Source organism: Phyllobates terribilis, unplaced genomic scaffold (assembly GCF_046119375.1).
Source record: "Phyllobates terribilis strain yellow unplaced genomic scaffold, ASM4611937v1 Scaffold_3__8_contigs__length_932513732, whole genome shotgun sequence".
Lineage (NCBI taxonomy): Eukaryota > Metazoa > Chordata > Amphibia > Anura > Dendrobatidae > Phyllobates > Phyllobates terribilis.
The window spans coordinates 587,358,935-587,385,408 of NW_027362763.1; positions in this window are offsets into that span (position 1 = coordinate 587,358,935).

Genomic DNA, 26,474 nt, shown 5'->3' on the forward strand with positions numbered 1-26,474 from the left:
ATGGATCCATGTTGACTTCCCTTCAAGTTTTACTGCTGTTGCGGTTGTCAGGAGCACTTGGTATGGTCGGGTATGAGCTTTCACCTTTACAACAGCCAACTGTTAGTTGTACCGCTTCCATCAATTGTCTGACGCTTTCAGCATTTTTCACAGGAGAACCTGCAGTCGTGACAAAGCCTCTCATTGCCCAGATCTCCCCAAAGTCATGTGCAATCCCGAAGGCGTATCTCGAGTCAGTAAATATATTCACACGTTTTCCTTCGGCCTGTTGACAAGCTGCAATCAGAGCTTTGAGCTCTGCTTCCTGTGCTGACATACTGGAAGGTAAGGCTGCAGCCTCTACCAATGTATCTTCAGTTATGACAGCATATCCAGTATGAAACCTGCCAGAGGTGTCAACATATCTGGATCCATCCGTATATAACATAAGTTCTGGATCATCCAAGGGTACTTCCCCCACTAAAACAAGTGGAGTTGACTCCGCAGTAATTTGTTCCAGATAATCATGCGGTGGAGCCTCTTTCCCCTCTCCTTCGGGTGCTGGTAGCAGGGTCGCCGGGTTGATGGTGGTGCACCGATGTAATTTCACATTTTCTGGCAAAATCAATGAACACTGCAGCCGCAGGTGTCTCTGTGTGGACAGATGTTTAGGTTGCTGTAAAGCCAAAACAGCCGCAATATCGTGTGGAGCATAAATGTGAGTCTTATGTCCAAGGATGATGTCCGCCGTCTTCTCAAGTAACTGCTGTGTGGCGTGAACTGCTCGTAGACAGCTGGGGGAGGCCCTGGCTACCTGGTCCAGATGCGCTGAGTAATAACCGACTGGGCACTGCTTTGTACAGTGTATCTGCGTGAGTACCCCGGCTGCATGCCCTCCCATCTCAGAGACATACAAATGGAAAGGTTGAGCATAGTCCGGGTTTCCAAGGGCAGGGGCTGTCATTATCCTTGATTTTAGTTGCTCAAAGGCTTGTTGCAGCTGTTCTTGGTGGTCCTTGTTGTTTACATCAGTCAGAGTGTCTTCTTTTAATGCATCATATAGGGGTTGCATCAGACGTGAGGCGTCTGGGATCCATTGTCTGCAATATGTGCATAGTCCAAGGAACCGTTGCCGCTCTATGGGATCTTTTGGGAATGGTAGCAGGTAGATGGCCATCTTTCTTTCTTCTGTGAGATGTCTGGCACCCTGAGTAAGGCAGTGGCCTAAGAAAACCACTTGACCGAGACAAAACTGAAGTTTCGAGGCTGAGACTCGACAATTCAGTTTAACTAGATGCTTGAAGAGGCTAACACTGGCCCTGATGGACATTTGCTCCGTGGGGGCACACAAAAGAAGATCATCCACGTATTGTAATAATACTACCTCAGAGTTGTCCAGCTGCCACGGCAGCAGACAGCTAGACATGTTCTTTGCAAACTGATTAGGGCTATTCTGCGCTCCCTGCGGCATCACCGTCCAAGTCAATTGCCTGCCCTGATATGTAAATGCAAACAGAAACTGACAGTCTTTGTGTAGTAGAATGCTGAAAAAGGCGTTTGCTAAATCAATTACTGTAAACCAGGCTGCGGTAGATGGTATTTGTGAGAGAAGTGTATGTGGGTTAGGCACCACAGGAGTTTCCAAGACTGTCGCTGCATTTACTGCCCTCAAATCCTGCACCAATCGATAAGCGGGCAGCTGCCCCGGTTGGGACTTTTTCTTTATGGGAAACAACAGCGTATTGCACGGGGTGACGCAGGGGATTAGTGCCCCTTTCTCTAACAAGGTCTGGATTTGCTGGTGTAGACCTTGTTCTTGTGCATGTGTGAGCGGGTACTGGCGAACCTTGGGAAAGGGCGCTTCAGGCTTGAGGTACACCTGTATTGGTTCTACCGGCAATCTCCCAATGTCATCTGGGCCTTGTGACCACAGATGAGAAGGGATTTCCTCTATGTATGGAGCTAACCTGGGATCTTTTGGGAGATTTCCACTCGTATCTGATATGTTAATCATAACCGTGAGTAGCACCCGTAAGATGCAGACCTCCTCTATGTGTGCATCAGAGTTTGGATCCTTTAAAGTAAGGATCATCTGACCATTGTCCTGGTATTGAATTCAGGATCGGAATTTAGACAAGAGGTCTGCCCCTAAAAGATTTACCGGGCAGGTAATATGACAAATTGTGCCATTACTTCCGGCAATGGGCCAATCGGAATAGGTTTGGTGAGAGTGTGTTTGTTAGGTCTGCCATCTACACCGATTAATATTAGATTGTCATTAGAAAATTGGACTGGGAGACCCTGGGGCAGTTCAGTGGATTTTAAAATGGAATTGGCCGCCCCAGTGACTACCATGAACTTCACCGGATTCCCTCCTACTGGGAGAACTACAGATGAACAGAGCCCTGGGGTGGTTACGGGCATCACGATGGCAGACTCTGGTTTGCCTCCATTTCAGAATGGACGATCCTGGGGGACATTTTCTCGTGAGTCTCGTCGACCGGGCGTCCTATTTCTACATAGGGGGGCTTGGTTGGTGCACTGGCTAGCAGGGGTGTGACAGTCCCTTTGGAAGTGTCCTGCCCAACCACACCTCCAGCACAGAAGACGGGAATTCATTACTGGTCTTCTCTCGGGATACATTACTCGCTGATCAGGTACCGTCATGGGGTAATAGTGGGGCTGTAAGGGAGGATACTGGGGGGGGCAAGGGGGGATACTGTGCTATGGTTACTGTGGGTGCCACAACTGCCACTGCAGCGGGTTTGGATTTAGGCTTAATCGCAGAAGCGGTCCAGGCGACACTTTTCTGGAAGCTTTTTGCTACTTTCAGGGCATCTCCTGGGGTGGCTGACTCAACATCTGGCCGTACAGCCAATATCTCGTCCTTGATTTCAGTATGTAAACCCTGGATAAAGGCGGACACTAACAGCTGGCAATGAGTTTTAGTATGTAAGGAGAACCCAAGGTCCTTATAGACCTGCATAAGGCGCCCATAAAACTTCTCAGCCGACTCTCCCTTCTCTTGAGTAACATCTGTGAAGGTGGTGGATTGATCAACCAGCTTATCCTGAGCCCATATTTTAAGGGCTCGACAGAAGTCAACCCCACTCTCATACGTATTGGAGTCTAATGCTCTGTTATATGGGATAGCAGTCTCTATCATGGGATAATATCCTTCACCGGCTTTTACACTAAGCAAGTGTAAAAGATCTTGCCTTGTTGTTGAATATATCTCTCTATTTGCGGCCATGCCCCTGTAAAAAGCCATGGGGGAATGTTCGGGATCTGGGAGACGATTACACAGAGTATCATTCTGTGTGGGGGTAAACGGGGTATATTTGGATGGGCTGGTATTCTGGTCCGCTTCCTCCATTTCCTCCAACTTTGTGAGAGGGGGTGGAGGTGGAGGGAAATCAGGGGGGAGATCAGCATGAGTAGTGATTGATGGGAGATCTCGGAGGTAGGGAAACGCTGGGGGAGACCAGATATCGGATCTGATCGTGGGTTTGATTAGTTGAGTGGCATAATCGACTAGATCCCTGTCGATGGCCAAGAGTCTTATCTCTCTCAATTTAGTTGGATGCGTGGCAATGTATTGCTTTATAGTCCCGACTATTATTTTGGCAGCATCCTGTTTTGGATATCCAAAGATACCGGTGGAAATAAATGGCAGGGCTAGGGTTGGGACCGCATGAAACTGTGATGCGTATGCTATGGTGTTCTGAATTGTTTCTGTAAGCAGGTGTTGTGACCTGGGTACATCCAGGGGATCATATCTTGGTCCCACCGCATGTATAACATACTGACATGATAGCTGTCCGGCTCTTGTTGCCACCACCTCTCCTTCTCTTAACGGACCGTTGTCACGGATGTGATCGTTGGATGCAATTTGTATTGCAGGTCCTCCAAGACAATTTATTTATGCAGCTAGCCCCCCCCCATGCTGTAGTCTCGCATTTGCTGCATTTACAATGATCCCAACTTGCAGTTGCGGTATACTCCCTATGCCTATTGTGAGTATAGTGGAAAATTCCAAAGGACCATTCAGTAAAACAGACGCCAACTCCTGGTACTCGTGTCCATGTTCTATTTCCCCAGTTCGGGAGAGGGTGAATAGGGTAGAATTCGGAGGACCCTGGGTCTCCCCGAATGGAGTGTGGACCAAGGCGGGGGCAGGTGGGGCAATGGTTTACAATACCCACCATCAGCGTTAAGTAATGGGAAGACTGGTGCTGCAGCATCGGGTCTGTGTGTTCCACAATTATAGCACGTCTCACGCCATCCTTGATTAGTGGCCCAACACACATTACAAAGCCAGCCATCTGGGTTATATGATGGTGGCTGGCCGCCAGTCGGAAGTGCAGGATATTTAATCTCTTTAGGTAAAAATTGCTCAGTTTCCGGATTGAGGGGCTGGGGTACGGCTACATTTGTGGGGGTATTGGATGCTTCTTTAGGGGTTTCAGATTTGGTTTGTGGACACATAAGTCGGGAAGGGGAACCTACTTCCTCCTCTATCTTGTCCCCATCAACTTCATTTTGTAGCACAAAACAGCCAGTCTTCGCTACAGTGCTAGATAATTTTCACTTCTTTACATAAAGATAATTGAAATAACCAGGCTTCATCTCCTCCTCTGTTTCAACATATTCTTCATCACAAATCTTAAGTGCAACTTTCCTAAACTTTTCAGCGTCTTCCAACAATCCACAGTCAACTAATCTACCCCTTTTCTGCCGGATGCCTTCATCCCACAATGTAGGCTGAAGTCTCCCCTCCACTGCACCAAAAGTTTAACACCTTAAACACTTTTGGTGCATTCTTAAATGACCTTTTCCCCTCTCGTCCGACCATGATAGTCATCACATCCTCTCCCTCCTGCGGGAGAGACACTCTCTTCCTGCTCCATGGAAACATTGATTAATCACTGCACTGCTGCCTTTCAACTGACAAAAGATCCTTGATTTGTGCACAGTACGAGTCCGGCCGGCCTCAGCTGCTGTTCCACTGACTTCACCCCTCCCATTGGGGGAGTCACGTATGGCTTTAGGTGAAGGAGGAGAGCTCTCGTCCGCAGCTCTCCGGACACTAGATATAGTTATATCTGTGTGCGTGTCCTACCCAATCTTCGATCAACTGCCGCAACTGAACCTAACAGTGTTCAGTCTCCTAAGGATCTTTGTCAGAAGTTAAGGAAGATTCATACAATATTCACTTGTCAATCTGAGGTGGTATTGTTTTAAAAGTTATCAATATCAGACCCCTAATGGGACTATACCCCTATAGTCTCACCTCTGACTATATCCAACCAGCACTTCCGGAGATACTGCAAACAACCACACACCACATGGAAACCACACCAAACGGTCAGTATCACTAGTAAAGAACTCATGCACTTACCATGGCTTTTGTGGGGGATGATCAGTCCCAATTCCAGTGGGGGGGGGGCGAAAGCAAGTCTTTCTTGTTGGATGTCCAGGGGTGGTGGGGCGTCCCTGGTTAGGGATCCGAGTCACGGCACCAAGCTGTTGACGGAGGGCAGTAATACAAGGTTGATTGCGCAATCCAATGGAAAACCAGGCGGAGGCAAAGCTCTGCATGGGGGGATTCAAGAATCTCTAACCCCGTTTATTTCTACTTAGCATTTTATATTGTTTTGAGTTTATTAATATCCAATCACCTACAGCCATACTACAAGCTTGAACCAATGTTAGTACAATTATTACAGAAATACACATATGGTCATATTATCATTAGTTCGGTGCATGGTGAAAAGTTACAAGGTTACACATCCCGGCTCAGACTAGCTAGATAACAGAAGCAGGGTGTCTCATAGAATGTTCCTGAGAGAAAAGGTTAGTGTGGGAAAGTTGCATGTGAATCAAGAGGAAAGAAGGAAAGAATGTATGTTATGCAAAGAGTATAATAACATGATTTTGAAGCAAGCAGACAAAATGGAGTTGCCATAGCATGAATATCAATATGTCCTTTACAATCCAAGAGGTCACAAAAGACCCCACAATATCCAAAGAATTGCAGGCCTCACTTGCCTCAGTTAAGGTCAGTGTGCATGACTACACCATAAGAAAGAGACTGGGCAAAAAGAGCATGCATGGCAGAGTTCCAAGATGAAAACCACAGCTGAGCAAAAATAACATAAAGGCTTGCCTCAGTTTTGCCAGAAAACATCTTGATGATTGCCAAGACTTTTGGGAGAATACTCTGTGGACTGACGAGGCAAAAGTTGAACTTTTTGGAAGGTGTATGTCCCAATACATCTGGTGTGAATGTAACACAGCATTTTAGAAAAGGAACATCATACTAACAGTAAAATGTAGTGGTAGTGTGATGGTCTGAGGCTGTTTTTCTGCCTCCGGACCTGGAAAACTTTCTGTGGTAAACGGAAGCAATTCTGCTGTCTACCATAAAATCCTGAAGGAGAATGTCTGGTCATCTGTTCGTCACCTCAAGCTGAAGCGCACTTGGGTTATGCAGCAGGACAATGATCCAAAACACACCAGCAAGTCCACCTCTGAATGCCTTAAGAAAAACAAAATTAAGACTTTGGAGTCGCCTAATCAAAGTCTTGACCTGTGGCCTGACCTTAAAAGGCAGTTCAGGGGGCCTGGCTGGGATGCGAGCAGAAATGGACATGTTTCCCTGAGCTCTGCAAAGCTGAAGCATGGGATGCAGATTTAATGCCTGACCAATGGTACCCTATGGATTAAAAAGCATCAGAAGATTCTCCTAAACCTTTCTGGATTCAGATGAACCCATTTGGAGATCCTTTGGATTAAAATTGGCTTCTCCAGGACTAAAAATAGGAACCGCAGACTCCTAACCGTGACGGTGCGGCATCCGCTGTTTCTAGACAACAATCCCCTTCAGCGTAATGACTCTCTATTCTTTGGCCTTGGTGAAGTCTTCTCTTTTTCAAAACAGTTTACTACAGCTTCTACAGACCCATCTGACCTTCAGCGGACCATCTATTAACCCTTCATCATCTCTAAATTTGCTGTCACTCTGAAGAGAGATCTACTGTGGGAATCACTGTGACTGCTTACAGTAGCCTATGTACATCACCCTTCCAGCTTTACATCGCTTCAAAGAAGTTTCCCAAAGCCTCTATAGACCCCCAAGACCCGTAGAGGAAGACCCTTCAACCTCCTACTGGACCACCAACAGCCATCAAGAAGAAAGAACTCCTGCAGCAGCCGCAGCTGATCAATTCACCGGAACTCGATAGCAACGCAAGATCCATTTCCTCTTCAGCTTCAATGACCAATGACACCCTCTCCAGGACCTTTGGATCCCCCAGGACACAGAAGAAAAGACCCCCCTCCTCTTACTGGATCTATTCCAGCTGTCCGTAAGAAGAAGCCTCAACAGAAGAATAGAGCAGAGACGCCACGGTGAGTATGACACTACTGCCTCAGCGCAGTAACCCGCTATCCTGCTCCTTAACAGAGGGTTGTGCCCCCATAAAAAAAACCTTAAGTCTGACCCCACTCTGCTATGGGACATCCCCCTGGTCTCAAACCTTCCTCACAAGTCTGCACAACATCAGTAGGGAAATCTAAACCTCTCACTCAGCCACGCAACTCACACAGCTCTGCTAAGTTGGCTATCTCAATTAGACAGCAGCGTAAAGGCTCTGAAGGCATAAATATACCAAATAAAGGAGAAACTTCTCCTAGTTCAAAAGATAAATAAATAAACTAATGTTAAAGCAACCTTAGGCGCTGTCATTCTCCATAATACCTTCATTCAACAAAAGCTTTCACTTAAAAATAATACAAGGAGGGCAATGTTAACGGAAAAATAATTATATGTATCTTAATAAATCATTCTTCTCAGAAGACAGAAATCTGGGTGAAAAAAAGGAAAGAATGGACGGATAATAACAAAAATAATAAATATGCATACTTACATTTTACCAACACTGAAGTGGGAACAGAAGACTCCTCACCGAACTGAACGCCATACAAACTAAAACCTAGGATGGATACACAAAGCCTTCCCATTACTCCATTTACAGATCTACTGGACCAAAATACTAATATGGACTCTCAGAGTACTTATACAGATGATCCTCCCATTATTCTTTCACCTTCAGAAAAATATATTTGTAATTGTTTCAAATCTATGATATCTTGTAGATTGTGAGCCCTCGTGGACAGGGTCCTCTCTCCTCCTGTACCAGTTGCTGTTGCGTTTTTTTTGAAGATTTTTGTAATTGTTTTTGCTATGTATACTCCCTTTTTCACATGTAAAGCGCCATGGAATAAATGACACTATAATAGTAAATAATAATAATATTATCCCAAATGGATATGAACCTAAATAAAAGATTTGACATCCAACAAAATTCCTTGACAGAAATTAAACAAAAATTGGACGCCACAAAAAAAAGGGTGGATGACGTCTCTTCCAGATAGACAAATCTGGCGGAATCGATTAAAAAGTTAAATTATCGACCAGGAGGACAGAAATAGGAGGAACAATCTAAAATTTAGGCGGGTCCCTGGACACATACTACCCTCTGACTTATTCTCCTGCAACAAAAACATTCTTCAAAACACCCTTCCATCTGTCTCTAATATCGAACTAACGCTTGACAGAACTTATAGACTCCAAAAACCCAAATCCCTCCCTAAAGAAATCCAAAGGGACACTATCACTAGGTTTCACTTTTATGATACAAAACAACAATTTTTAAAATACCTAAGAGACCACAAAACCCTCCCAGCTCCCTATGAAGCAATAAAAATTTTCCTAGACTTCTCAAAGGAAACCCTTAATCTCAGAAAATCCTGTGCTCATGTAACTTCAATATTAAGGAGAAATAATATCCCATAGAAATGGGGTTTTCCAATCAAGCTACTGATCTTCAATGGGAAAATACACATAATTACTGCTCCCAATGATGGCTGGAACTTCCTGAAAAACTTTAACTTGATTGGAGAAGAAGAATCATAGAAAGGTAGAGTTGGAAGGGACCTCCAGGGTCATCTGGTCCAATCACCTGCTCAATGCAAGTTTCACTAAACCATCTCAGACAGATGTCTGTCCGGCCTGTGTTTGAAGACTTCCATTGAAGGAGAGCTCACCACCTCTTGTGGCAGCCTGTTCCACTAATTAATCACCCTAACTGTCAAAAAGTTTTTCTAATATCTAATCTGTATCTTTTCCCATTCAGTTTCATTCCATTGCCTCTAGTCTTTCTTTGTGCAAATGAGAATAAAGCTGATCTCTCTACAGTGTGATAGTCCTTGAGATATTTGTAGACAGCTATTAAAGGGAAGTTGCCATGATTTTTATTTTTGTATTAATAATTATTGACTATAAAAATCAATTATTTTTAATACAAAATTAAATGAACTACATTAATTTTTTCTTATTCATTCATTTTTATTTAAGCCACTGCGGGCTGCCATTTTCATTTGGTGGAGGTGTAATTGTCCAAGCAATACAGTTTCACCACTCATTTACGGCAGCCCTGAGCATAAGAGACTGCGGTCGGACCGCATCTCTTGTATTGAGGCCCTTCTCCTGCCTCTTACCTGTGCCCTATGTAGTCCAGATCACAGCTGTGGGAGGAGATCGTGGCCATTTTGTTGCAGCCTGCAAGCAATGTTTGCAGTTGGCTTCATTTTCCCCCTTTCATGACACGCACTGCTCAGTGCGTGTGATGACAGGAGCTGCCTGGGGGAGAAGATGCCGGAGAGCGAAGGTCTGGGGTGAGTACGTGCGGCGGCGGTGGGGAGTGGTCATCACAGCCTGTAACTAGTATTACAGTTCAGGCAGCGCTCACCGCTCCCCTCCCACCTGTTCAGAGCACAACTGGGAGATCATCCATCTGCTGTGATCTGAACACACAGGATAGTAATCAGCACTCTGTGGGAGTGCAGAGAAGGTAGGTACAAGTGTTTGTTTCTTTTCTATGCATTGTAGAGATGGGGGCCATATATACCAGGATGGAATGGAGCGGCCATATATACCAGCATGGGATGGAGGGGCCATATATACCAGGATGTGATGGAGGGGTCATATATACCAGACTGGAGGGGCCATATATACCAGGCTGGAGGGGCCACATATACCAAGATGGAGGGTGCCATATATACCAGGCTGGAGGGGCCACATATATCAGGCTGGAGGGGCCATACATACCAAGATGGAGGGGGTCATATATACCAGGATGGAGGGGCACTATAAGGTGCCATTATATTGTATGGAGCATTGTGGGCCCATTATACTATGGTGCAGTATATGGGGCCATTATACTATGTAGCACTATATGGTGCCAATATACTGTATGGGGCCATTATACTGTTTGAAGCACTATGTGGGGCCATTATACTGTATGGAGAACTAGATGTGGCCATTACAATGTATGGAGCACTAGATGGGGCCATTATACTGTGGAGCACTATATGAGGTCATTATATTGTGGGGCACTATATGGGGCCATTATACTGTATGGAGCACTATATGGGTTTCTTATACTGTTAGGCACTATGCGACTCTGATGAGCGGTGTAGTTACTTATTTCACCGCTTATCAAAGCCGCCGGGTCTCGCAGAGCGCAGCGGGACCTGGAGTGGCTGCTGCCACAGCCTATGTAGCGTCAAAATGGACTATGTAGGATCTGCATGGGAACGTTTTTTTCATAAATTGGTGAACGAGGGACAGTGTCTTGTCTTTATTGCTCACCTTTTATTTTTTTCAGGTTTCCATTCGTGGACTATGTCAGATTCTCTGGACTAAGGCAGACCTGCATGGGCTTTTATTTTTGCAAAAATAAATTGGTAAACTAGGGAATGTGTCGGGGAGTGTTTTTTTTGCAAATAAAATTTATTTCTCTGCCTGTGTTTTTTTTTTTTTTATTATTGGGTTAGCAATGGGGGTGTCCGATAGCCTCTCCATTACTAACCCCAGGGCTTGATGCCAGATGTGATTTTTCACAAATCCCAGCTGTCATCAACCCCAACTACCATTAACCCAATTGTCACCGCACCAGTGCAGTCGAGAAGAGCCAGGCAAAGCGCCATAATTAACACATCTAATATGATGCAACACTTCTATGGCGGCTGCGGGGTGGTATTTTTAGGCTGGGAAGGGACCAATAACCTGGACCTTCTCAGCCTGATAATATCAACACGCAGCTGTCTGCTTTACCTTGGCTGTTTAACAATAATAGGGGGGATCCCATGTCATTTTTTCATTTATTTATTTGGGAAACACCCTTTAGTGCCAAATGAAAGGCACTAAAGGGTGCAAGTTTATTATACGTAGGGGGCTTGTGAAATGATATATCTACAGGACACTTATCCATTCTATTACACCACTGCTTACATAGAAGTGGACAGAGCAGGGTTACATATTTCTAAGGGAGCAGAGATGTAATGTGTGACCCGCTCCATCCACTATATTACTGCTCCTATAGAAGTGGACAGAGCGGGGCCATGCATTACACCACTACTCCTACAGAAGTGGATGGAGCGGGGTCACCTATTACACCACTGCTCGCTTAGAAATGTGTGACCCCGATCTTTACACTTATATGGCAGCAGTGGCAGTTTTGGCCGCGGATCATTCAGGATACTCTCAAAGCGTGTTGACAACAGAACAAAGCTTTAATTAGCTATAAACAGGTACAGATATAAGATATGTATATTCCTGATTCCACAAAGCCTAAGTGTCTCTGTGCAGCATCAGCAGGCTGCTTCTCCTCTCATGCACAGACACAGGAAACTGAACACAGTCACATGGTCTTTTCTGTGTGTGAGCCTCTGGGAGTTTTTTTTTTACTTTATAGACGATACACAAACCTAGCAATAGAACATTTACATACACAGAAATGGAGTTGTTGCACTAAACATATTCCAACACCCCCACTCAGCAACTACTTATCCTGTTAGTTCCATTGCGGTTCTGAAGTTCTCAAACTTGGCTCTTGGCAATAGTTTTGTTCTGACCATATAAGAAAGGCGTCAAGCTGGGATACCTTTGTTTCGTCTTTCTGATCTCCTGACTGGAGGTTGACTTGGTTCTTCTGTTTCTTCCTTGCTGGCTTCAGAGCTTATCCAGACATCAGTGTTTTTTTCTCAATGTCTGGGTTTGGTGATTAAGATTCTTGTTCTTGTTTCTTGGCTTGAGTGACTGGTGTAACTTCATGAAATTTGAGCGAAACTGAGTTCTCATCAATCACTACGTCTCTGCTGATTGTTACTGTGTTGGTCTCTGGGTGCAAGATTCTGTATCCCTTTTGAGTTTCACTATAGCCCACCAGGACTCCTTGCTTTGCATGTGATTCCCACTTGGAACGTTTTTCTTTGGGAACATACGCAAACGTTTTGCTTCCAGATATCCTTAGGTGCTTCAGGTTAGGCTTCTCACAGTTCCATAGCTCATATGGAGTTTTATTTGTTGCTTTACCTGACAGTCTGTTTTGAAGATAGCAAACTGTCGTGATGGCTTCTCCACAATACGTTGTAGGTAGATTCGCATCAAACAACATACTTCTTCCACTTTCACAGAGAGTGCGGTTCTTTCTCTCTGCAATGCCATTCTGTTCTGGGTTGTATGGGATGGTAGTCTGGAACACGATTCCATTCTTTTTCAACATGGTTTGCACCTTACCACTTGTATATTCAGTCCCATTATCTGCACGCAGGGCTTTTGGCATTCTTTCAAATTTGTTAAATACTACGGCAAGATATTCTTCAAGTTTCTGTGGAACTTCATCCTTACTGTGAAGCAGGTAGGCGACTGTATATCTGGAGAAGTCATCAATAAATGTGAGAAAATATCTCTTCTTGCTTGGAGTTTGAACTCTCATTGGACCGCAAACATCTGTGTGTATCAAATCCAGTGGCTGTGCAGATCTAGTGGTGCTTATTTTAGGAAAGGATTTTCTGGAAATTTTCCCTTTAAGACAGCTAGTGCACTTCATCATTTGACTACATAGCTGGATCTCCACACCATTTGCAAGTTGACCTAGCTTCCTTATTGCTTCTGGTTCTCTGTGCCCAAGACGTCTGTGCCATATATGGATACAGTTCTTATGCAGATCTTGTCTAGCACTGTACACGCTTTCTTTGCATTTTAGCTGATAAAGTTCATTTTGGATTTTTCCTTCTGCAAGAGTGTGACCCTTCTTTGATATAATGCAGCTGTTATCTTTAAAAGTAACTACATTCCCTTTTTGCATAAGCTTCTTTACTGTAATGGGGCCGGGTGGTGGAACCTCTGTGCCTAGGAACAAGGAGGGACCCCGAGGGGCAGGTGTTATACTGGGGACGACCTTGTAATAGAGCAGGTGGCTCCCACGGGTCAGGTAGCTGGGACTGACCGGAGTAGCGGGTGGACACAACAGGTAGGTAGCAGTCTCTGGGTGAGTAGGCGAGTGGTCACGGGAAGTGACGGAAGAGCAGGTAAGAGATTGTTGGCTGGCAGGCAGGTGGTCACGGCAAGTGACGGCTGAGCGGGAGATAGTCTCTTGGCTGGCAGGCAGGTGGTCACGGCAAGTGACGGCTGAGCGGGTAAGAGTCTCTTGGCTGGCAGGCAGGCGGTCACGGCAAGTGACGGCTGAGCGGGTAAGAGTCTCTTGGCTGGCAGGCAGGCGGTCACGGCAAGTGACGGCTGAGCGGGTAAGAGTCTCTAGGCTGGCAGGCAGGCGGTCACGGCAAGTGACGGCTGAGCGGGTAAGAGTCTCTTGGCTGGCAGGCAGGTGGTCACGTCAAGTGACGGCGGAGCCTCCAGGTAGGCTAGCAGGCGGGTAGCAGGTGAGCGCTCCCAGGTGAGCGGGCTAGCAGGTACGGCAGGTAGCAGGTAGGTAATTGGCAGGTGCTTCCTGGTCCGCAGGTGAACTTGCCCATAGACAGACTGGCGGATGCAGGAGGCAGACTGTCGGGCTGAAGAGAAGACAAGCAGGCAAACAGGACTGGTAGTCAGGCTGGCAACGGGGCCTGAGGGCTGAAGCAGAGGTGAGTATGCTTTGCAACAACTTTGCTCGGGCACCTCCATTTTGGAGGAGGTGCCTTATATATGGGAAGTCCTCCGGCTATTGGCCGGGGACTCCTTAGGACAGCGCGCGCGGTCCCTTTAAGAGAGGGGGAGCGCGCGCGCCCTAAGCACAGTGCCCGGGAAGGAGCGCACGCCGGCAGCAGCGAGGGAAGGAGCGCTGGAGGACGTCGTGCACTGAACAGGAAGGTGAGAGGGACGGCGTCTCTGCCTAGCAGGAGGCAGAGACACCGATGCTACAGTACCCCCCCCTTTAGGCCCCCCCTTTTTTAGGCCAGAGAGAAATTTCTCAAGGAGAAGCGGAGCCTTGATGTTCTCTCTGGGTTCCCAAGTTCTTTCCTCAGGACCAAACCCCTTCCAATCCACCAAAAAAAAGGTTCTCCCTCTTACCCTCTTGGTGGCCAGGATACTCTCCACTTCAAAGACGTCCTCAGCAGAAATCGGAGTAGGAGGAGTACCTGGATTATCGGAAAAAGTGTTAAGGACAACTGGTTTGAGGAGGGATACGTGGAACGAGTTGGGAATGCGTAGGGTGGCCGGGAGTTTTAATTTGTACGCCACTGGGTTAATTTGCCTGAGGACTTCGAAGGGTCCGATGAATCGAGGGCCCAACTTGTAGGAGGGTACTTTGAGCCGCATATGTTTGGAAGAGAGCCAAACCTTGTTTCCCGGACGAAATTGAGGCGGATCCAGACGTCTCTTATCAGCATATCTCTTCATCCGCTCAGAGGACAGAAGAAGAGCGGACCTGGTACTCTCCCAAATAGTAGAAAATTCGCTGACAAGAGACTCAGCGGCAGGGTTGTCCACAGAAGCGGAGACAGGAACTGGAATCCGGGGATGTTGGCCACCGACTATAAAGAACGGGGATTTGGAAGAGGATTCGCTCTCATGGTTATTATAAGAGAATTCGGCCCATGGTAGGAGATCCACCCAATCTGAATGGTGGGCATTAACGAAGTGCCAGAGGTAGCTGGTCAGGATCTGATTGATCCGCTCCACTTGACCATTGGACTGTGGGTGGTAAGCGGAGGAGAAATCCAGGGTGATGTCTAGCAGCTTACATGTGGCTCTCCAGAAGCGTGAGGTGAACTGAACCCCACGATCCGACACGATGTGGAGGGGTAGGTCATGGAGACGGAAGATGAGGTGGATAAAGTCTTTAGCCAGCTCGGGTGCAGATGGGAGACCAGGCAGGGGAATGAAGTGGGCCATTTTAGAAAAGCGGTCAGCGACCACCCAAATGACTGTACAAGTGGCAGAAACAGGAAGATCGGTGATAAAGTCCATAGCAATGTGCTGCCATGGAGCAGCAGGTATGGGAAGGGGCTGGAGATGGCCAGCTGATAGATGTCTGGGAATTTTGTTACGGGCACAGGATGAACAGGCCGCGACGAAGTCCACAACGTCCTTTCGCAGGGTAGGCCACCAGTAATGCCAGGTAATGAGCTGGAAGGTCTTCTTTTGGCCAGCATGGCCAGCTAGTTTAGAAGAATGTCCCCAGCGAAGAACCCTCTCCCGATTTGGTACTGCTACAAACGTCTTACCGGGTGGAAGACGAGTCAGATCCAAGGGGGCCACATTCATCACCTTGGAGGAGTCAATGATGTGCGTAGGCTCCTCCTCTTGATCGGAGGACAGGAAGGACCGGGACAAGGCATCAGCTTTGACGTTCTTGTCCGCCGGGCGGAAATGAAGAATGAAGTCGAAGCAGGCAAAAAACAACGACCACCGGGCCTGGCGAGGATTGAGTCTCTGGGCATTTTGGAGATATGCCAGGTTTTTGTGATCCGTGTAGATGATTACCGGGTAAAGAGCCCCTTCAAGCAGATAGTGCCACTCCCCCAATGCAAATTTGACGGCTAGCAATTCGCGGTCTCCTATGGAGTAGTTGCGCTCAGACGAGGAGAAGATTTTGGAGAAGAAGCCGCAGGTTACCATTCTCCCGGTAGAAGATTTTTGGGTGAGTACCGCTCTGGCTCCGGAGGAGGAGGCATCAACCTCCAGGTAGAATTGTTTATTACAGTCCGGACAGTGCAGGACGGGGGCAGAGGCGAAGGCTCTCTTTAAGGAAAGGAAGGCCTCCTCGGCTTCAGGCGACCATACCTTGGGATTTGCCCCCTTACGGGTAAGCGCAGATATGGGAGCAGTCCGGGACGAGAAGTGTGGGATGAAAAGACGATAGTAATTGGCGAAGCCCAGGAATCGCTGTATCGCCTTCAAACCTTCTGGACGGGGCCATTTTAGAACGGAAGAGAGCTTCTCGGGATCCATTTGCAGACCTGTCTGGGAGATAACATAGTCCAAGAATGGAAGGGAGGTCTGGTCGAAGAGACACTTCTCGTATTTGGCATAGAGGTGGTTCTGCCGAAGCCTAAGCAGGACCTGACGAACATCCCTCCGGTGTGTGGGGAGATCCGGAGAGAAGACCAAGATATCGTCCAGGTATACCACTACGCAGGAGTACAGGAGGTCACGGAAGATGTCGTTGACCAGCTCTTGAAAGACAGCGGGGGCGTTACAGAGACCAAAGGGCATCACAAGGTACTCATAGTGACCGTCCCGGGTATTGAATGCTGTCTTCCACTCGTCTCCTTGACGGATACAGACCAGGTTATATGCTCCTCGTAGATCCAGCTTGGAGAAGATCCTGGCGCCCTTGAGACGGTCAAACAATTCGGAGATGAGCGGCAGGGGGTATTTGTTTTTTACAGTGATTAGATTGAGTCCTCTGTAGTCAATACAGGGACGTAGCGAGCCGTCTTTCTTTTTGACAAAGAAGAATCCGGCTCCAGCCGGGGAGGTAGATTTTTGGATAAATCTCCTAGCCAGATTTTCTTCAATGTATTCAGACATGGCCCGGGTTTTGGCCGCAGACAACGGGTAGATACGCCCACGGGGAGGAGTGGCGCCAGGTACCAGGTCGATCGGGCAGTCATATGGCCTATGTGGTGGCAACGTCTCTGCTTCCTTTTTACCGAAGACGTCCGCATAGGGCGAGTATGGAGCCGGGAGACCGGGTAGATTAGCTGGAGTAGGTGGAGGGCGAGCTGGGCAGACCGGAACCAGGCAGGTCTTATGGCAGTCTGGACCCCACCGGAGTACTTCACCGGATCGCCAGTTCAATACGGGTTCATGTGTCTGGAGCCAAGGTAGACCTAGCAACAGGGAGTGAGAGAGTCCGGATAGCACATGGAAGGAGATCTTCTCTGAGTGCAGCATTCCCACCTGCAGAGTTAAGGGTTCAGTGACGAGCAGGATGGGCACTGGAAGGAGTCTACCATCCACGGAGGCAACTGACAAAGGTTCAGTGAGAGGCTTGGTGGGAATACGGTATCTCTCTACCAATAACTGGGAGATGAGGTTCCCTGCAGCTCCAGAGTCCAGGTGGGCGATTTCAAAGTGCCAATCCTCTCCCCAGGAGAGAGAGACAGACAAAGTCAGGGAGGGAGAGGACTTACTTTTGCCTAGGACGACCTCTCCGAGCGATCCTAGACACCGGCGTTTCCCGGCCTCTCTGGGCAGGAACGGATCAGGTGCTCCTTGCTGCCACAATAGAAACAGCTCCCCTTGGCCCGGCGTGACTCCTGGCGGGATTTGACCAACTTGGTCTGGTCGACCTGCATGGGCTCGAGTGAGTGCGCCCGGGGAGTGACTGAAGAAGAGACAGGTCTCTGGAAGTTAGGAGCAAGGCGGGGAAACCTTCTCTCACGGGTGGTTTCCTTGGTACGTTCCTGGAACCGGATGTCAATCCGGGTAGCAAGTGACACCAGGTCGTCCAGGGTGGTAGGGATGTCCCGACCGGCAAGTTCATCTTTAATCTGTCCGGAAAGACCCTCCCAGAAGACGGACAGCAGGGCCTCGTTATCCCAGGCAAGCTCAGAAGCGAGGCTACGGAACCGTATGGTCTATTGACCTACGGTGAGACTCCCTTGGCGGAGACGTAGCAGAGAGGAGGCTGACGAGGTCTTTCGTCCCGGTTCATCGAAGACTTTCCGGAAAGCAGTGAGGAAAGCTGACAAATTGGATACCAGGGGATCCCCTCTCTCCCACAGGGGATTTAGCCAAGCCAGTGCTTCCCCAGTGAGATGGGACATGATGAAAGCCACTTTGGCCCGGTCGGTGGTAAAGTGATGTGCCAAGGGTTCAAAGTGCAGGGTGCACTGGTTAATGAAGCCTCGAGCCAAGGCGGGATCTCCACCAAAACGAGGCGGTGCAGAGAGCCGGGGACCCGGTACCATGACATTGATGGGTAGCGGCGCTGCCGGGGCGTGAGTTGTACGACTGGAGGCAGGTCCAGGTGGAGCAGTCAGTGTGTCCAGGCGGGAGTTGACATTACGCAGGTGGTTCAGGATGGATTCCTGTTGGGATCTCTGACGGGAGACTTCGTGGAACAGGTCAGAGAGCGAGGGAGCTTGGGCACCACCGGATTCCATGGCCCGAGCAAACTGTAAAGGGGCCGGGTGGTGGAACCTCTGTGCCTAGGAACAAGGAGGGACCCCGAGGGGCAGGTGTTATACTGGGGACAACCTTGTAATAGAGCAGGTAGCTCCCACGGGTCAGGTAGCTGGGACTGACCGGAGGTAGCGGGTGGACACAACAGGTAGGTAGCAGTCTCTGGGTGAGTAGGCGGGTGGTCACGGGAAGTGACGGAAGAGCAGGTAAGAGTCTCTTGGCTGGCAGGCAGGTGGTCACGGCAAGTGACGGCTGAGCGGGAGATAGTCTCTTGGCTGGCAGGCAGGCGGTCACGGCAAGTGACGGCTGAGGGGGTAAGAGTCTCTTGGCTGGCAGGCAGGCGGTCACGGCAAGTGACGGCTGAGCGGGTAAGAGTCTCTAGGCTGGCAGGCAGGCGGTCACGGCAAGTGACGGCTGAGCGGGTAAGAGTCTCTTGGCTGGCAGGCAGGTGGTCACGGCAAGTGACGGCGGAGCCTCCAGGTAGGCTAGCAGGCGGGTAGCAGGTGAGCGCTCCCAGGTGAGCGGGCTAGCAGGTACGGCAGGTAGCAGGTAGGTAATTGGCAGGTGCTTCCTGGTCCGCAGGTGAACTTGCCCATAGACAGACTGGCGGATGCAGGAGGCAGACTGTCAGGCTGGCAACGGGACCTTAGGGCTGAAGCAGAGGTGAGTATGCTTTGCAACAACTTTGCTCGGGCACCTCCATTTTAGAGGAGGTGCCTTATATATGGGAAGTCCTCCGGCTATTGGCCGGGGACTCCTTAGGATGGCGCGCGCGGTCCCTTTAAGAGAGGGGGAGCGCGCACACGCGCCCTAAGCACAGTGCCCGGGAAGGAGTGCGCGCCGGCAGCAGCGAGGGAAGGAGCGCTGGAGGAAACAGGAAGGTGAGAGGGACGGCGTCTCTGCCTAGCAGGAGGCAGGCAGAGACGCCGATGCTACATTTACTGACAGAAGACTGCTCTCAAGACTGGGAACACAGAGAACATCCTTTACTGGGATCTTTCTGCTTTGTGCTGAGGAAACTGGATAGTGGAGGTAGCCGTCTCCTACTCCTTCTGAAGTCATATATTGACCATTAGCTAAGATGACCTTTTCTGACTTGCTTCCATCAAGGTCAGTGAAGAAATCCTTGTTATTCATCATATGGCTGCTAGCACCAGAGTCTATACTCCACATATGCTTTGCAGATGAGCCTGTACTGGTATTAAATGCAGTTTCAACACATGAAGACTTTTCCTCTACAGCTGTTTTCACATTTTGATCACTGTTCTGCATTTTACGCTGACTGATTCTTGCTTTCTAAATTCTGCAGTCTGCTTTAAGGTGGCCGGGCTTTCTACAGACAAAACATTCACAAGTTTCCCTTAGATTGCTCTTATTTTTAGGAAAGTCCTATGTCTTTAATGCTGTTTCTGCTCTAGATTCATTACTGCTGCTTACATTGTGTGTTTTTCGCTTGAATTCATCTACAAGCTTGCCTTTGACATATTCTAGTGTGAGCTCATCATCTGGCCGTGCATCTAGTTCAGTGACACATGTGTCATAACTTTCTGGAAGACCACTTAATAGTAGTGCAGCAACATGAAAGTTTTTAATTTCTTCTCCAATGCCCCTGAGATGCTCCACAATCTCTATGGTGTTTCTTACATAGTCCTGCATATTCTGCCCATCACTTAGCTTAGATTTATACAGTTTTCTCATGAGATAAAGCTTATTGCTGAGATTTGATCTTTCATGCACTTTCTGTAATTCATCCCACATCTCTTTTGCAGTTGAACATTTGCATATATGCACAATCTGATCATCATCTACACTGAGGGAGATAGTGCTTTGTGCTTTCTGAACCTTCTCTAGCCATTCATCTGGTAATGGATGAGGCACTTGTTCCTGCGTATATTTCCATGTGCCTTCTATTATGAGCAGCATTTTCACCTTAAACTTCCAAGATTGATAATTCTGATTGGTGAGACTTTGCACTGAGAACTTGCAGTGATCCCTGCTTGTGGACATCTTCTCTGTTGCTCTGTGCTGCTTTTGCTTTGGGCTTCTGTTGCTGTATTACTCTTCTGTGTAACTCCTGGGGTTCTGTGTCACGCTGGAGTTCTGTGTCACGCTGGGTCCATAACCTGTTGGCAGCGGATCATTCAGGATACTCTCAAAGCGTGTTGACAACAGAACAAAGCTTTAATTAGCTATAAACAGGTACAGATATGATAGGCTTTGTGGAATCAGGAATATACATATCTTAAGTGTCTCTTTGCAGCATCAGCAGGCTGCTTCTCCTCTCATGCACAGACACAGGAAACTGAACACAGTCACATGGTCTTTTCTGTGTGTGAGCCTCTGGGAGTTGTTTTTTTTAACTTTATAGACAATACACAAACCTAGCAATAGAACATTTACATACACAGGAATGGAGTTGTTGCACTAAACATATTCCAACAGGCAGTCACCAACAAAATGCGCAATACTCCCCAGACTGGTGTATCTAATCCCATCATGTGCAATACGTCCCAGACCAGTGTGTCCAATCCCATCATGCGCGATACGCCCCAGATTGGTGTATCTAATCACATTATGCGTGATATGTTCCAGACTGGTGTCTCTAATTCCATCATGCGTGTGATACACCTCAGAACGGTGTATCTAATCCCATCATGCGTGATATGTTCCAGAATAATGTCTCTAATTCCATCATGCGTGATACACCCCACTGAGCCCTGTATCTAGATACGTGTAGTGTATCATGTGCTGTTAATAATCTCAGTGTGTGAAACACTCCACATATCTAACCCCAGTTTATGATACACAGAGCAGCCCCAACTAATAGAATCGGTGCTGCCGGCCGGCCGTACTCGGTGATGCTGTCTACTTGTCAGTATCACTTTGCAATCACCAACAAAGTGACTCCGCACTGTGACACTAAACTTCATCCTCTCTTATCTTTTTACAAGCACCTAGAAGGGAAGGAGAGGAGTGATGTCACACACATGTGATCAGATCCTGTCCACATTTACTGCAGTCATAATGTGAGCTAGTAGTACACTAGGTTTTCATAGCAAATTTCAGCAGCTGCTCCCCCTCTTGTTTAAACATGGAAATATCAGACCATTTTGAATTATTTTTCATGTTTTACTTAATTAAAAACAAATTATAATATTTTTTTTTATCAAACCATTATTACTTTTCTTTTTTTTAATGGTTGAAAAACAGATTTTTTTAATGGCACCTTCCTTTTAAGTCTCCTCTCAGTCTTGTCTTTTGCAAGCTAAACATTCCCAAATCCTCTAACCGTTCCTCATAGGACATTGTTTGTAGACCGGTAACCCTTCTGGTTGCTCTTCTCTGAACTTCTACTGTTTCTTCATGTCTTTTTTAAAATGTGGTGTCCAGAGTTGGACACAGTATTCCGGATGAGGTCTGACCAATGAGGAGCAGAGGGGGATAATTACTTCACATGATCTAGACTGTATGATTCTGTTAATGCAACCCAGAATTGTGTTTGCATTTTTTGCTGCTGCATCACACTGTTGACTCATGTTCAGTCAGTGATCTATTAGTATACTCAAATCTTTGCCACATGTGCTGTTGCTTAGCCCTATTCCTCCCATACTGTATACAGTGCCTACAAGTAGTATTCAACCCCCTGCAGATTTAGCTGGTTTGATAAGATGCAAATAAGTTAGAGCCTTCAAACTGCAAACGAGAGTAGGTTTTATGAACAGAAGCATAAATCTTACAAACCAAAAAGTTATGTTGCTCAGTTGAATTTTATTAAATTTTAAAAATAAAAGTGTGGGTCAATTATTATACAACCCCTATGTTTAATATTTTGTGGAATAACCCTTGTTTGCAATTACAGCTAATAATCGTCTTTTATAAGACCTGATCAGGCCGGCATAGGTCTGTGGAGTTATCTTGGCCCACTCCTCCATGCAGATCTTCTCCAAGTTATCTAGGTTCTTTGGGTGTCTCATGTGGACTTTATTCTTGAGCTCCTTCCACAAGTTTTCAATTGAGTTAAGGTCAGGAGACTGACTAGGCCACTCCAACACCTTGACTTTTTCCCTATTGAACCAGGCCTTGGTTTTCTTGGCTGTGTGCTTTGGGTTGTTGTCTTGTTGGAAGATGAAATTACGACCCATCTTAAGATCCTTGATGGAGGAGCGGAGGTTCTTGGCCAAAATCTCCAGGTAGGCCATGCTATCCATCTTCCCATAGATGCGGACCAGATGGCCAGGCCCCTTGGCAGAGAAACAGCCCCACAGCATGATGCTGCCACCACCATGCTTGACTGTAGGGATGGTATTCTTGGGGTCGTATGCAGTGCCATCCAGTCTAAAAACGTCACGTGTGTGGTTGGCACCAAAGATTTCAATCTTGGTCTCATCAGACCATAGAACCTTGAACCAGTCTGGCTCAGAGTCCTCCAAGTGATCATGGGCAAACTGTAGACGAGCCTTGACATGACGCTTTGAAAGTAAAGGTACCTTACGGGCTCGTCTGGAACGGAGACCATTGCGGTGGAGTACGTTACTTATGGTATTGACTGAAACCAATGTCCCCACTGCCATGAGATCTTCCCGGAGCTCCTTCCTTGTTGTCCTTCGGTTAGCCTTGACTCTTCGGACAAGCCTGGCCTCGGCACGGGAGGACACTTTCAAAGGCTGTCCTGGCCGTGGAAGGCTAACAGTAGTTCCATAAGCCTTCCACTTACGGATGATGCTCCCAACAGTGGAGACAGGTAGGCCCAACTCCTTGGAAAGGGTTTTGTACCCCTTGCCAGCCTTGTGACCCTCCACAATCTTGTCTCTGATGGCCTTGGAATGCTCCTTTGTCTTTCCCATGTTGACCATGTCTGAGTGCTGTTCACAGGTTTGGGGAGGGTCTCAAATAGTCAGAAAAGGCTGGCAAAAGAGATCTTTAATCCACACATGTGAAGCTCATTATTCTTGGTGCCTGAACTACTTCTTAATACTTTAGGGGGACCAAACAGAATTCTTGTGGTTTGAGGGGTTGAATAATAAATGACACTCTGAATTAACTTTTTACGTTTAAAATAAAAAAAAGAAAAAAAAATTTGCTGCAGTGCATTTCCCACTTCCAGGCTGATCTACAGTACAAATGTCACAATGCCAAGTTAATTCCGCATGTGTCAACCAGCTAAATCTGCAGGGGGTTGAATACTACTTGTAGGCACTGTATGTGTGGCACCCTGCTGTTCACATGTACCACAGGACCCAAAAGGGTGCATGGATGGACTTCTCCACAAGAGGCCCTCATTTCATGCAGACACCTCCACCCTTCCACCTCAAACCACCAGAGGGAGCCCTGTTAGGGATATACAGTACAGACCAAAAGTTTGGACACACCTTCTCATTTAAAGATTTTTCTGTATTTTCATGACTTTGAAAATTGTACATTCACACTGAAGGCATCAAAACTATGAATTAACACATGTGGAATTATATACTTAGCAAAAAAGTGTGAACCAACTGAAAATATGTCTTATATTCTAGGTTCTTCAAAGTAGCCACCTTTTGCTTTGATGACTGCTTTGCACACTCTTGGCATTCTCTTGATGAGCTTCAAGAGGTAGTCACTGGAAATGGTTTTCACTTCACAGGTGTGCCCTGTCAGGTTTAATAAGTGGGATTTCTTGCCTTATAAATGGGGTTGGGACCATCAGTTGTGTTGTGCAGAAGTCTAGTGGATACACAGCTGATAGTCCTACTGAATAGACTATTAGAATTTGTATTATGGAAAGAAAAAAGCAGCTAAGTAAAGAAAAACAAGTGGCCATCATTACTTTAAGAAATGAAGGTCAGTCAGTCCGAAAAATTGGGCAAACTTTGAATGTGTCCCCAAGTGCAGTTGCAAAAACTATCAAGCGCTACAAAGAAACTGGCTCACATGAGGACCGCCCCAGGAAAGGAAGACCAAGAGTCACCTCTGCTTCTGAGGATAAGTTTATCCGAATCACCAGCCTCAGAAATCGTAGGTTAACAGCAGCTCAGATTAGAGACCAGGTCAATGCCACACAGAGTTCTAGCAGCAGACACATCTCTACAACAACTGTTAAGAGGAGACTTTGTGCAGCAGGCCGTCATGGTAAAATAGCTGCTAGGAAACCACTGATAAGGACAGGTAACAAGCAGAAGAGACTTGTTTGGGCTAAAGAACACAAGGAATTGACATTAGACCAGTGGAAAACTGTGCTTTGGTCTGATGAGTCCACATTTGAGATCTTGGTTCCAACCATCGTGTCTTTGTGCGACTCAGAAAAGGTGAACGGATGGACTCTACATGCCTGGTTCCCACCGTGAAGCATGGAGGAGGAGGTGTGATGGTGTGGGGGTGCTTTGCTGGTGACACTGTTGGGGATTTATTCAAAATTGAAGGCATACTGAACCAGCATGGCTACCACAGCATCTTGCAGCGGCATGCTATTCCATCCGGTTTGCGATTAGTTGGACCATCATTTATTTTTCAACAGGACAATGACCCCAAACACACCTCCAGGCTGTGTAAGGGCTATTTGACCAAGACGGAGAGTGATGGGGTGCTACGCCAGATGACCTGGCCTCCACAGTCACCAGAACTGAACCCAATCGAGATGGTTTGGGGTGAGCTGGACCGCAGAGTGAAGGCAAAAGGGCCAACAAGTGCTAAGCATCTCTGGGAACTCCTTCAAGATTGTTGGAAGACCATTTCCGGTGACTAACTCTTGAAGCTCATCAAGAGAATGCTAAGAGTGTGCAAAGCAGTTATCAAAGCTAAAGGTGGCTACTTTGAAGAACCTAGAATATAAGACATATTTTCAGTTGTTTCACACTTTTTTTGTTAAGTATATAATTCCACATGTGTTAATTCATAGTTTTGATGCCTTCAGTGTGAATGTACAATTTTCAAAGTCATGAAAATACAGAAAAATCTTTAAATGAGATGGTGTGTCCAAACTTTTGGCCTGTACTGTATATATATGGAGGGTGGAGTCAGGCAGTTCAGTCCAGTCTGAGAGAGAGTTCAGAGAGTGTGCTGCCACTGAGAGCAGTGAAGACGCAGCACGTCTGCTGCTGGATTGAGGGCCCCGAGTGTGGCCGGAGTCAGTAAGGAGAGGAGAGAGGAGTTGAGGGGGCAGAGGAGCATCATAAGCTTACCCCAAGACACAAACCGGACACCGGATCCGCGCCTACAGGGTCCTCTATACCCAGTAGGTACCACCGGCTTACCAGGAGGCTTCCAGACCCCTGGTCATCCTGAAGCTACCAGCAATAACCGGACTAGGAACCACAAAGGCCCCGGCGTCCAGGGATAGTGGTTGTCAAAGAAAGGTCCTACTACCAAGCGGTCAGGTGAGAGAGCAACACAACACAGAAGCTAGGCCCAGTTTCAGGCTGGCTAGAAGCTTAGAGAGATGGAGACACGGATCAGGAGGCCTTATACCCGTTCACTGGGGAGAAGTCCTGAAGAGCACCCTTCCTAGCAAGTACCCTGGACCATACCTGCCGTTACTCCAGTAAAGGTACGGAAGCGAACCCCCTGTGTGCGTGTCCGTCATTCCCCTTGACCTGGCCATGTTTCACCTGCATCCCTTCCATCAACTCTGCCCCGGGGGTCCGCTCCGCCTGTGGGGAGCAGAAACATCCCAGCTGCCATTTCATCACCCCCGGGGGTCTGCAGCAGCACCGGTAACCATTACCAGAAACCACAGGTGGCGTCACGAAACAAACTATACACTAAAAACCCCTTTTTCAAGAGAGACCCCAGAGTATGGGCCCGGGAGCCGACTGCAGTGACATCCTAAGCAAGGTAAAAGGCCCGGGTACCGAGTCCCCTGTATCCCCCTGGGTGACACATATGCTTTTTTAATTTTTCTTGCCCAGATGTAGGACTTTGCATTTCTCCCTGGTAAAAATCATTCTGTTAGTTGCTGCCCACAGTTTCAGTTTATTTAGATCTTTTTGAATGCTCTCTCTTTTTTTCTCTAGTATTAGCTATCCCTCCTAGCCTT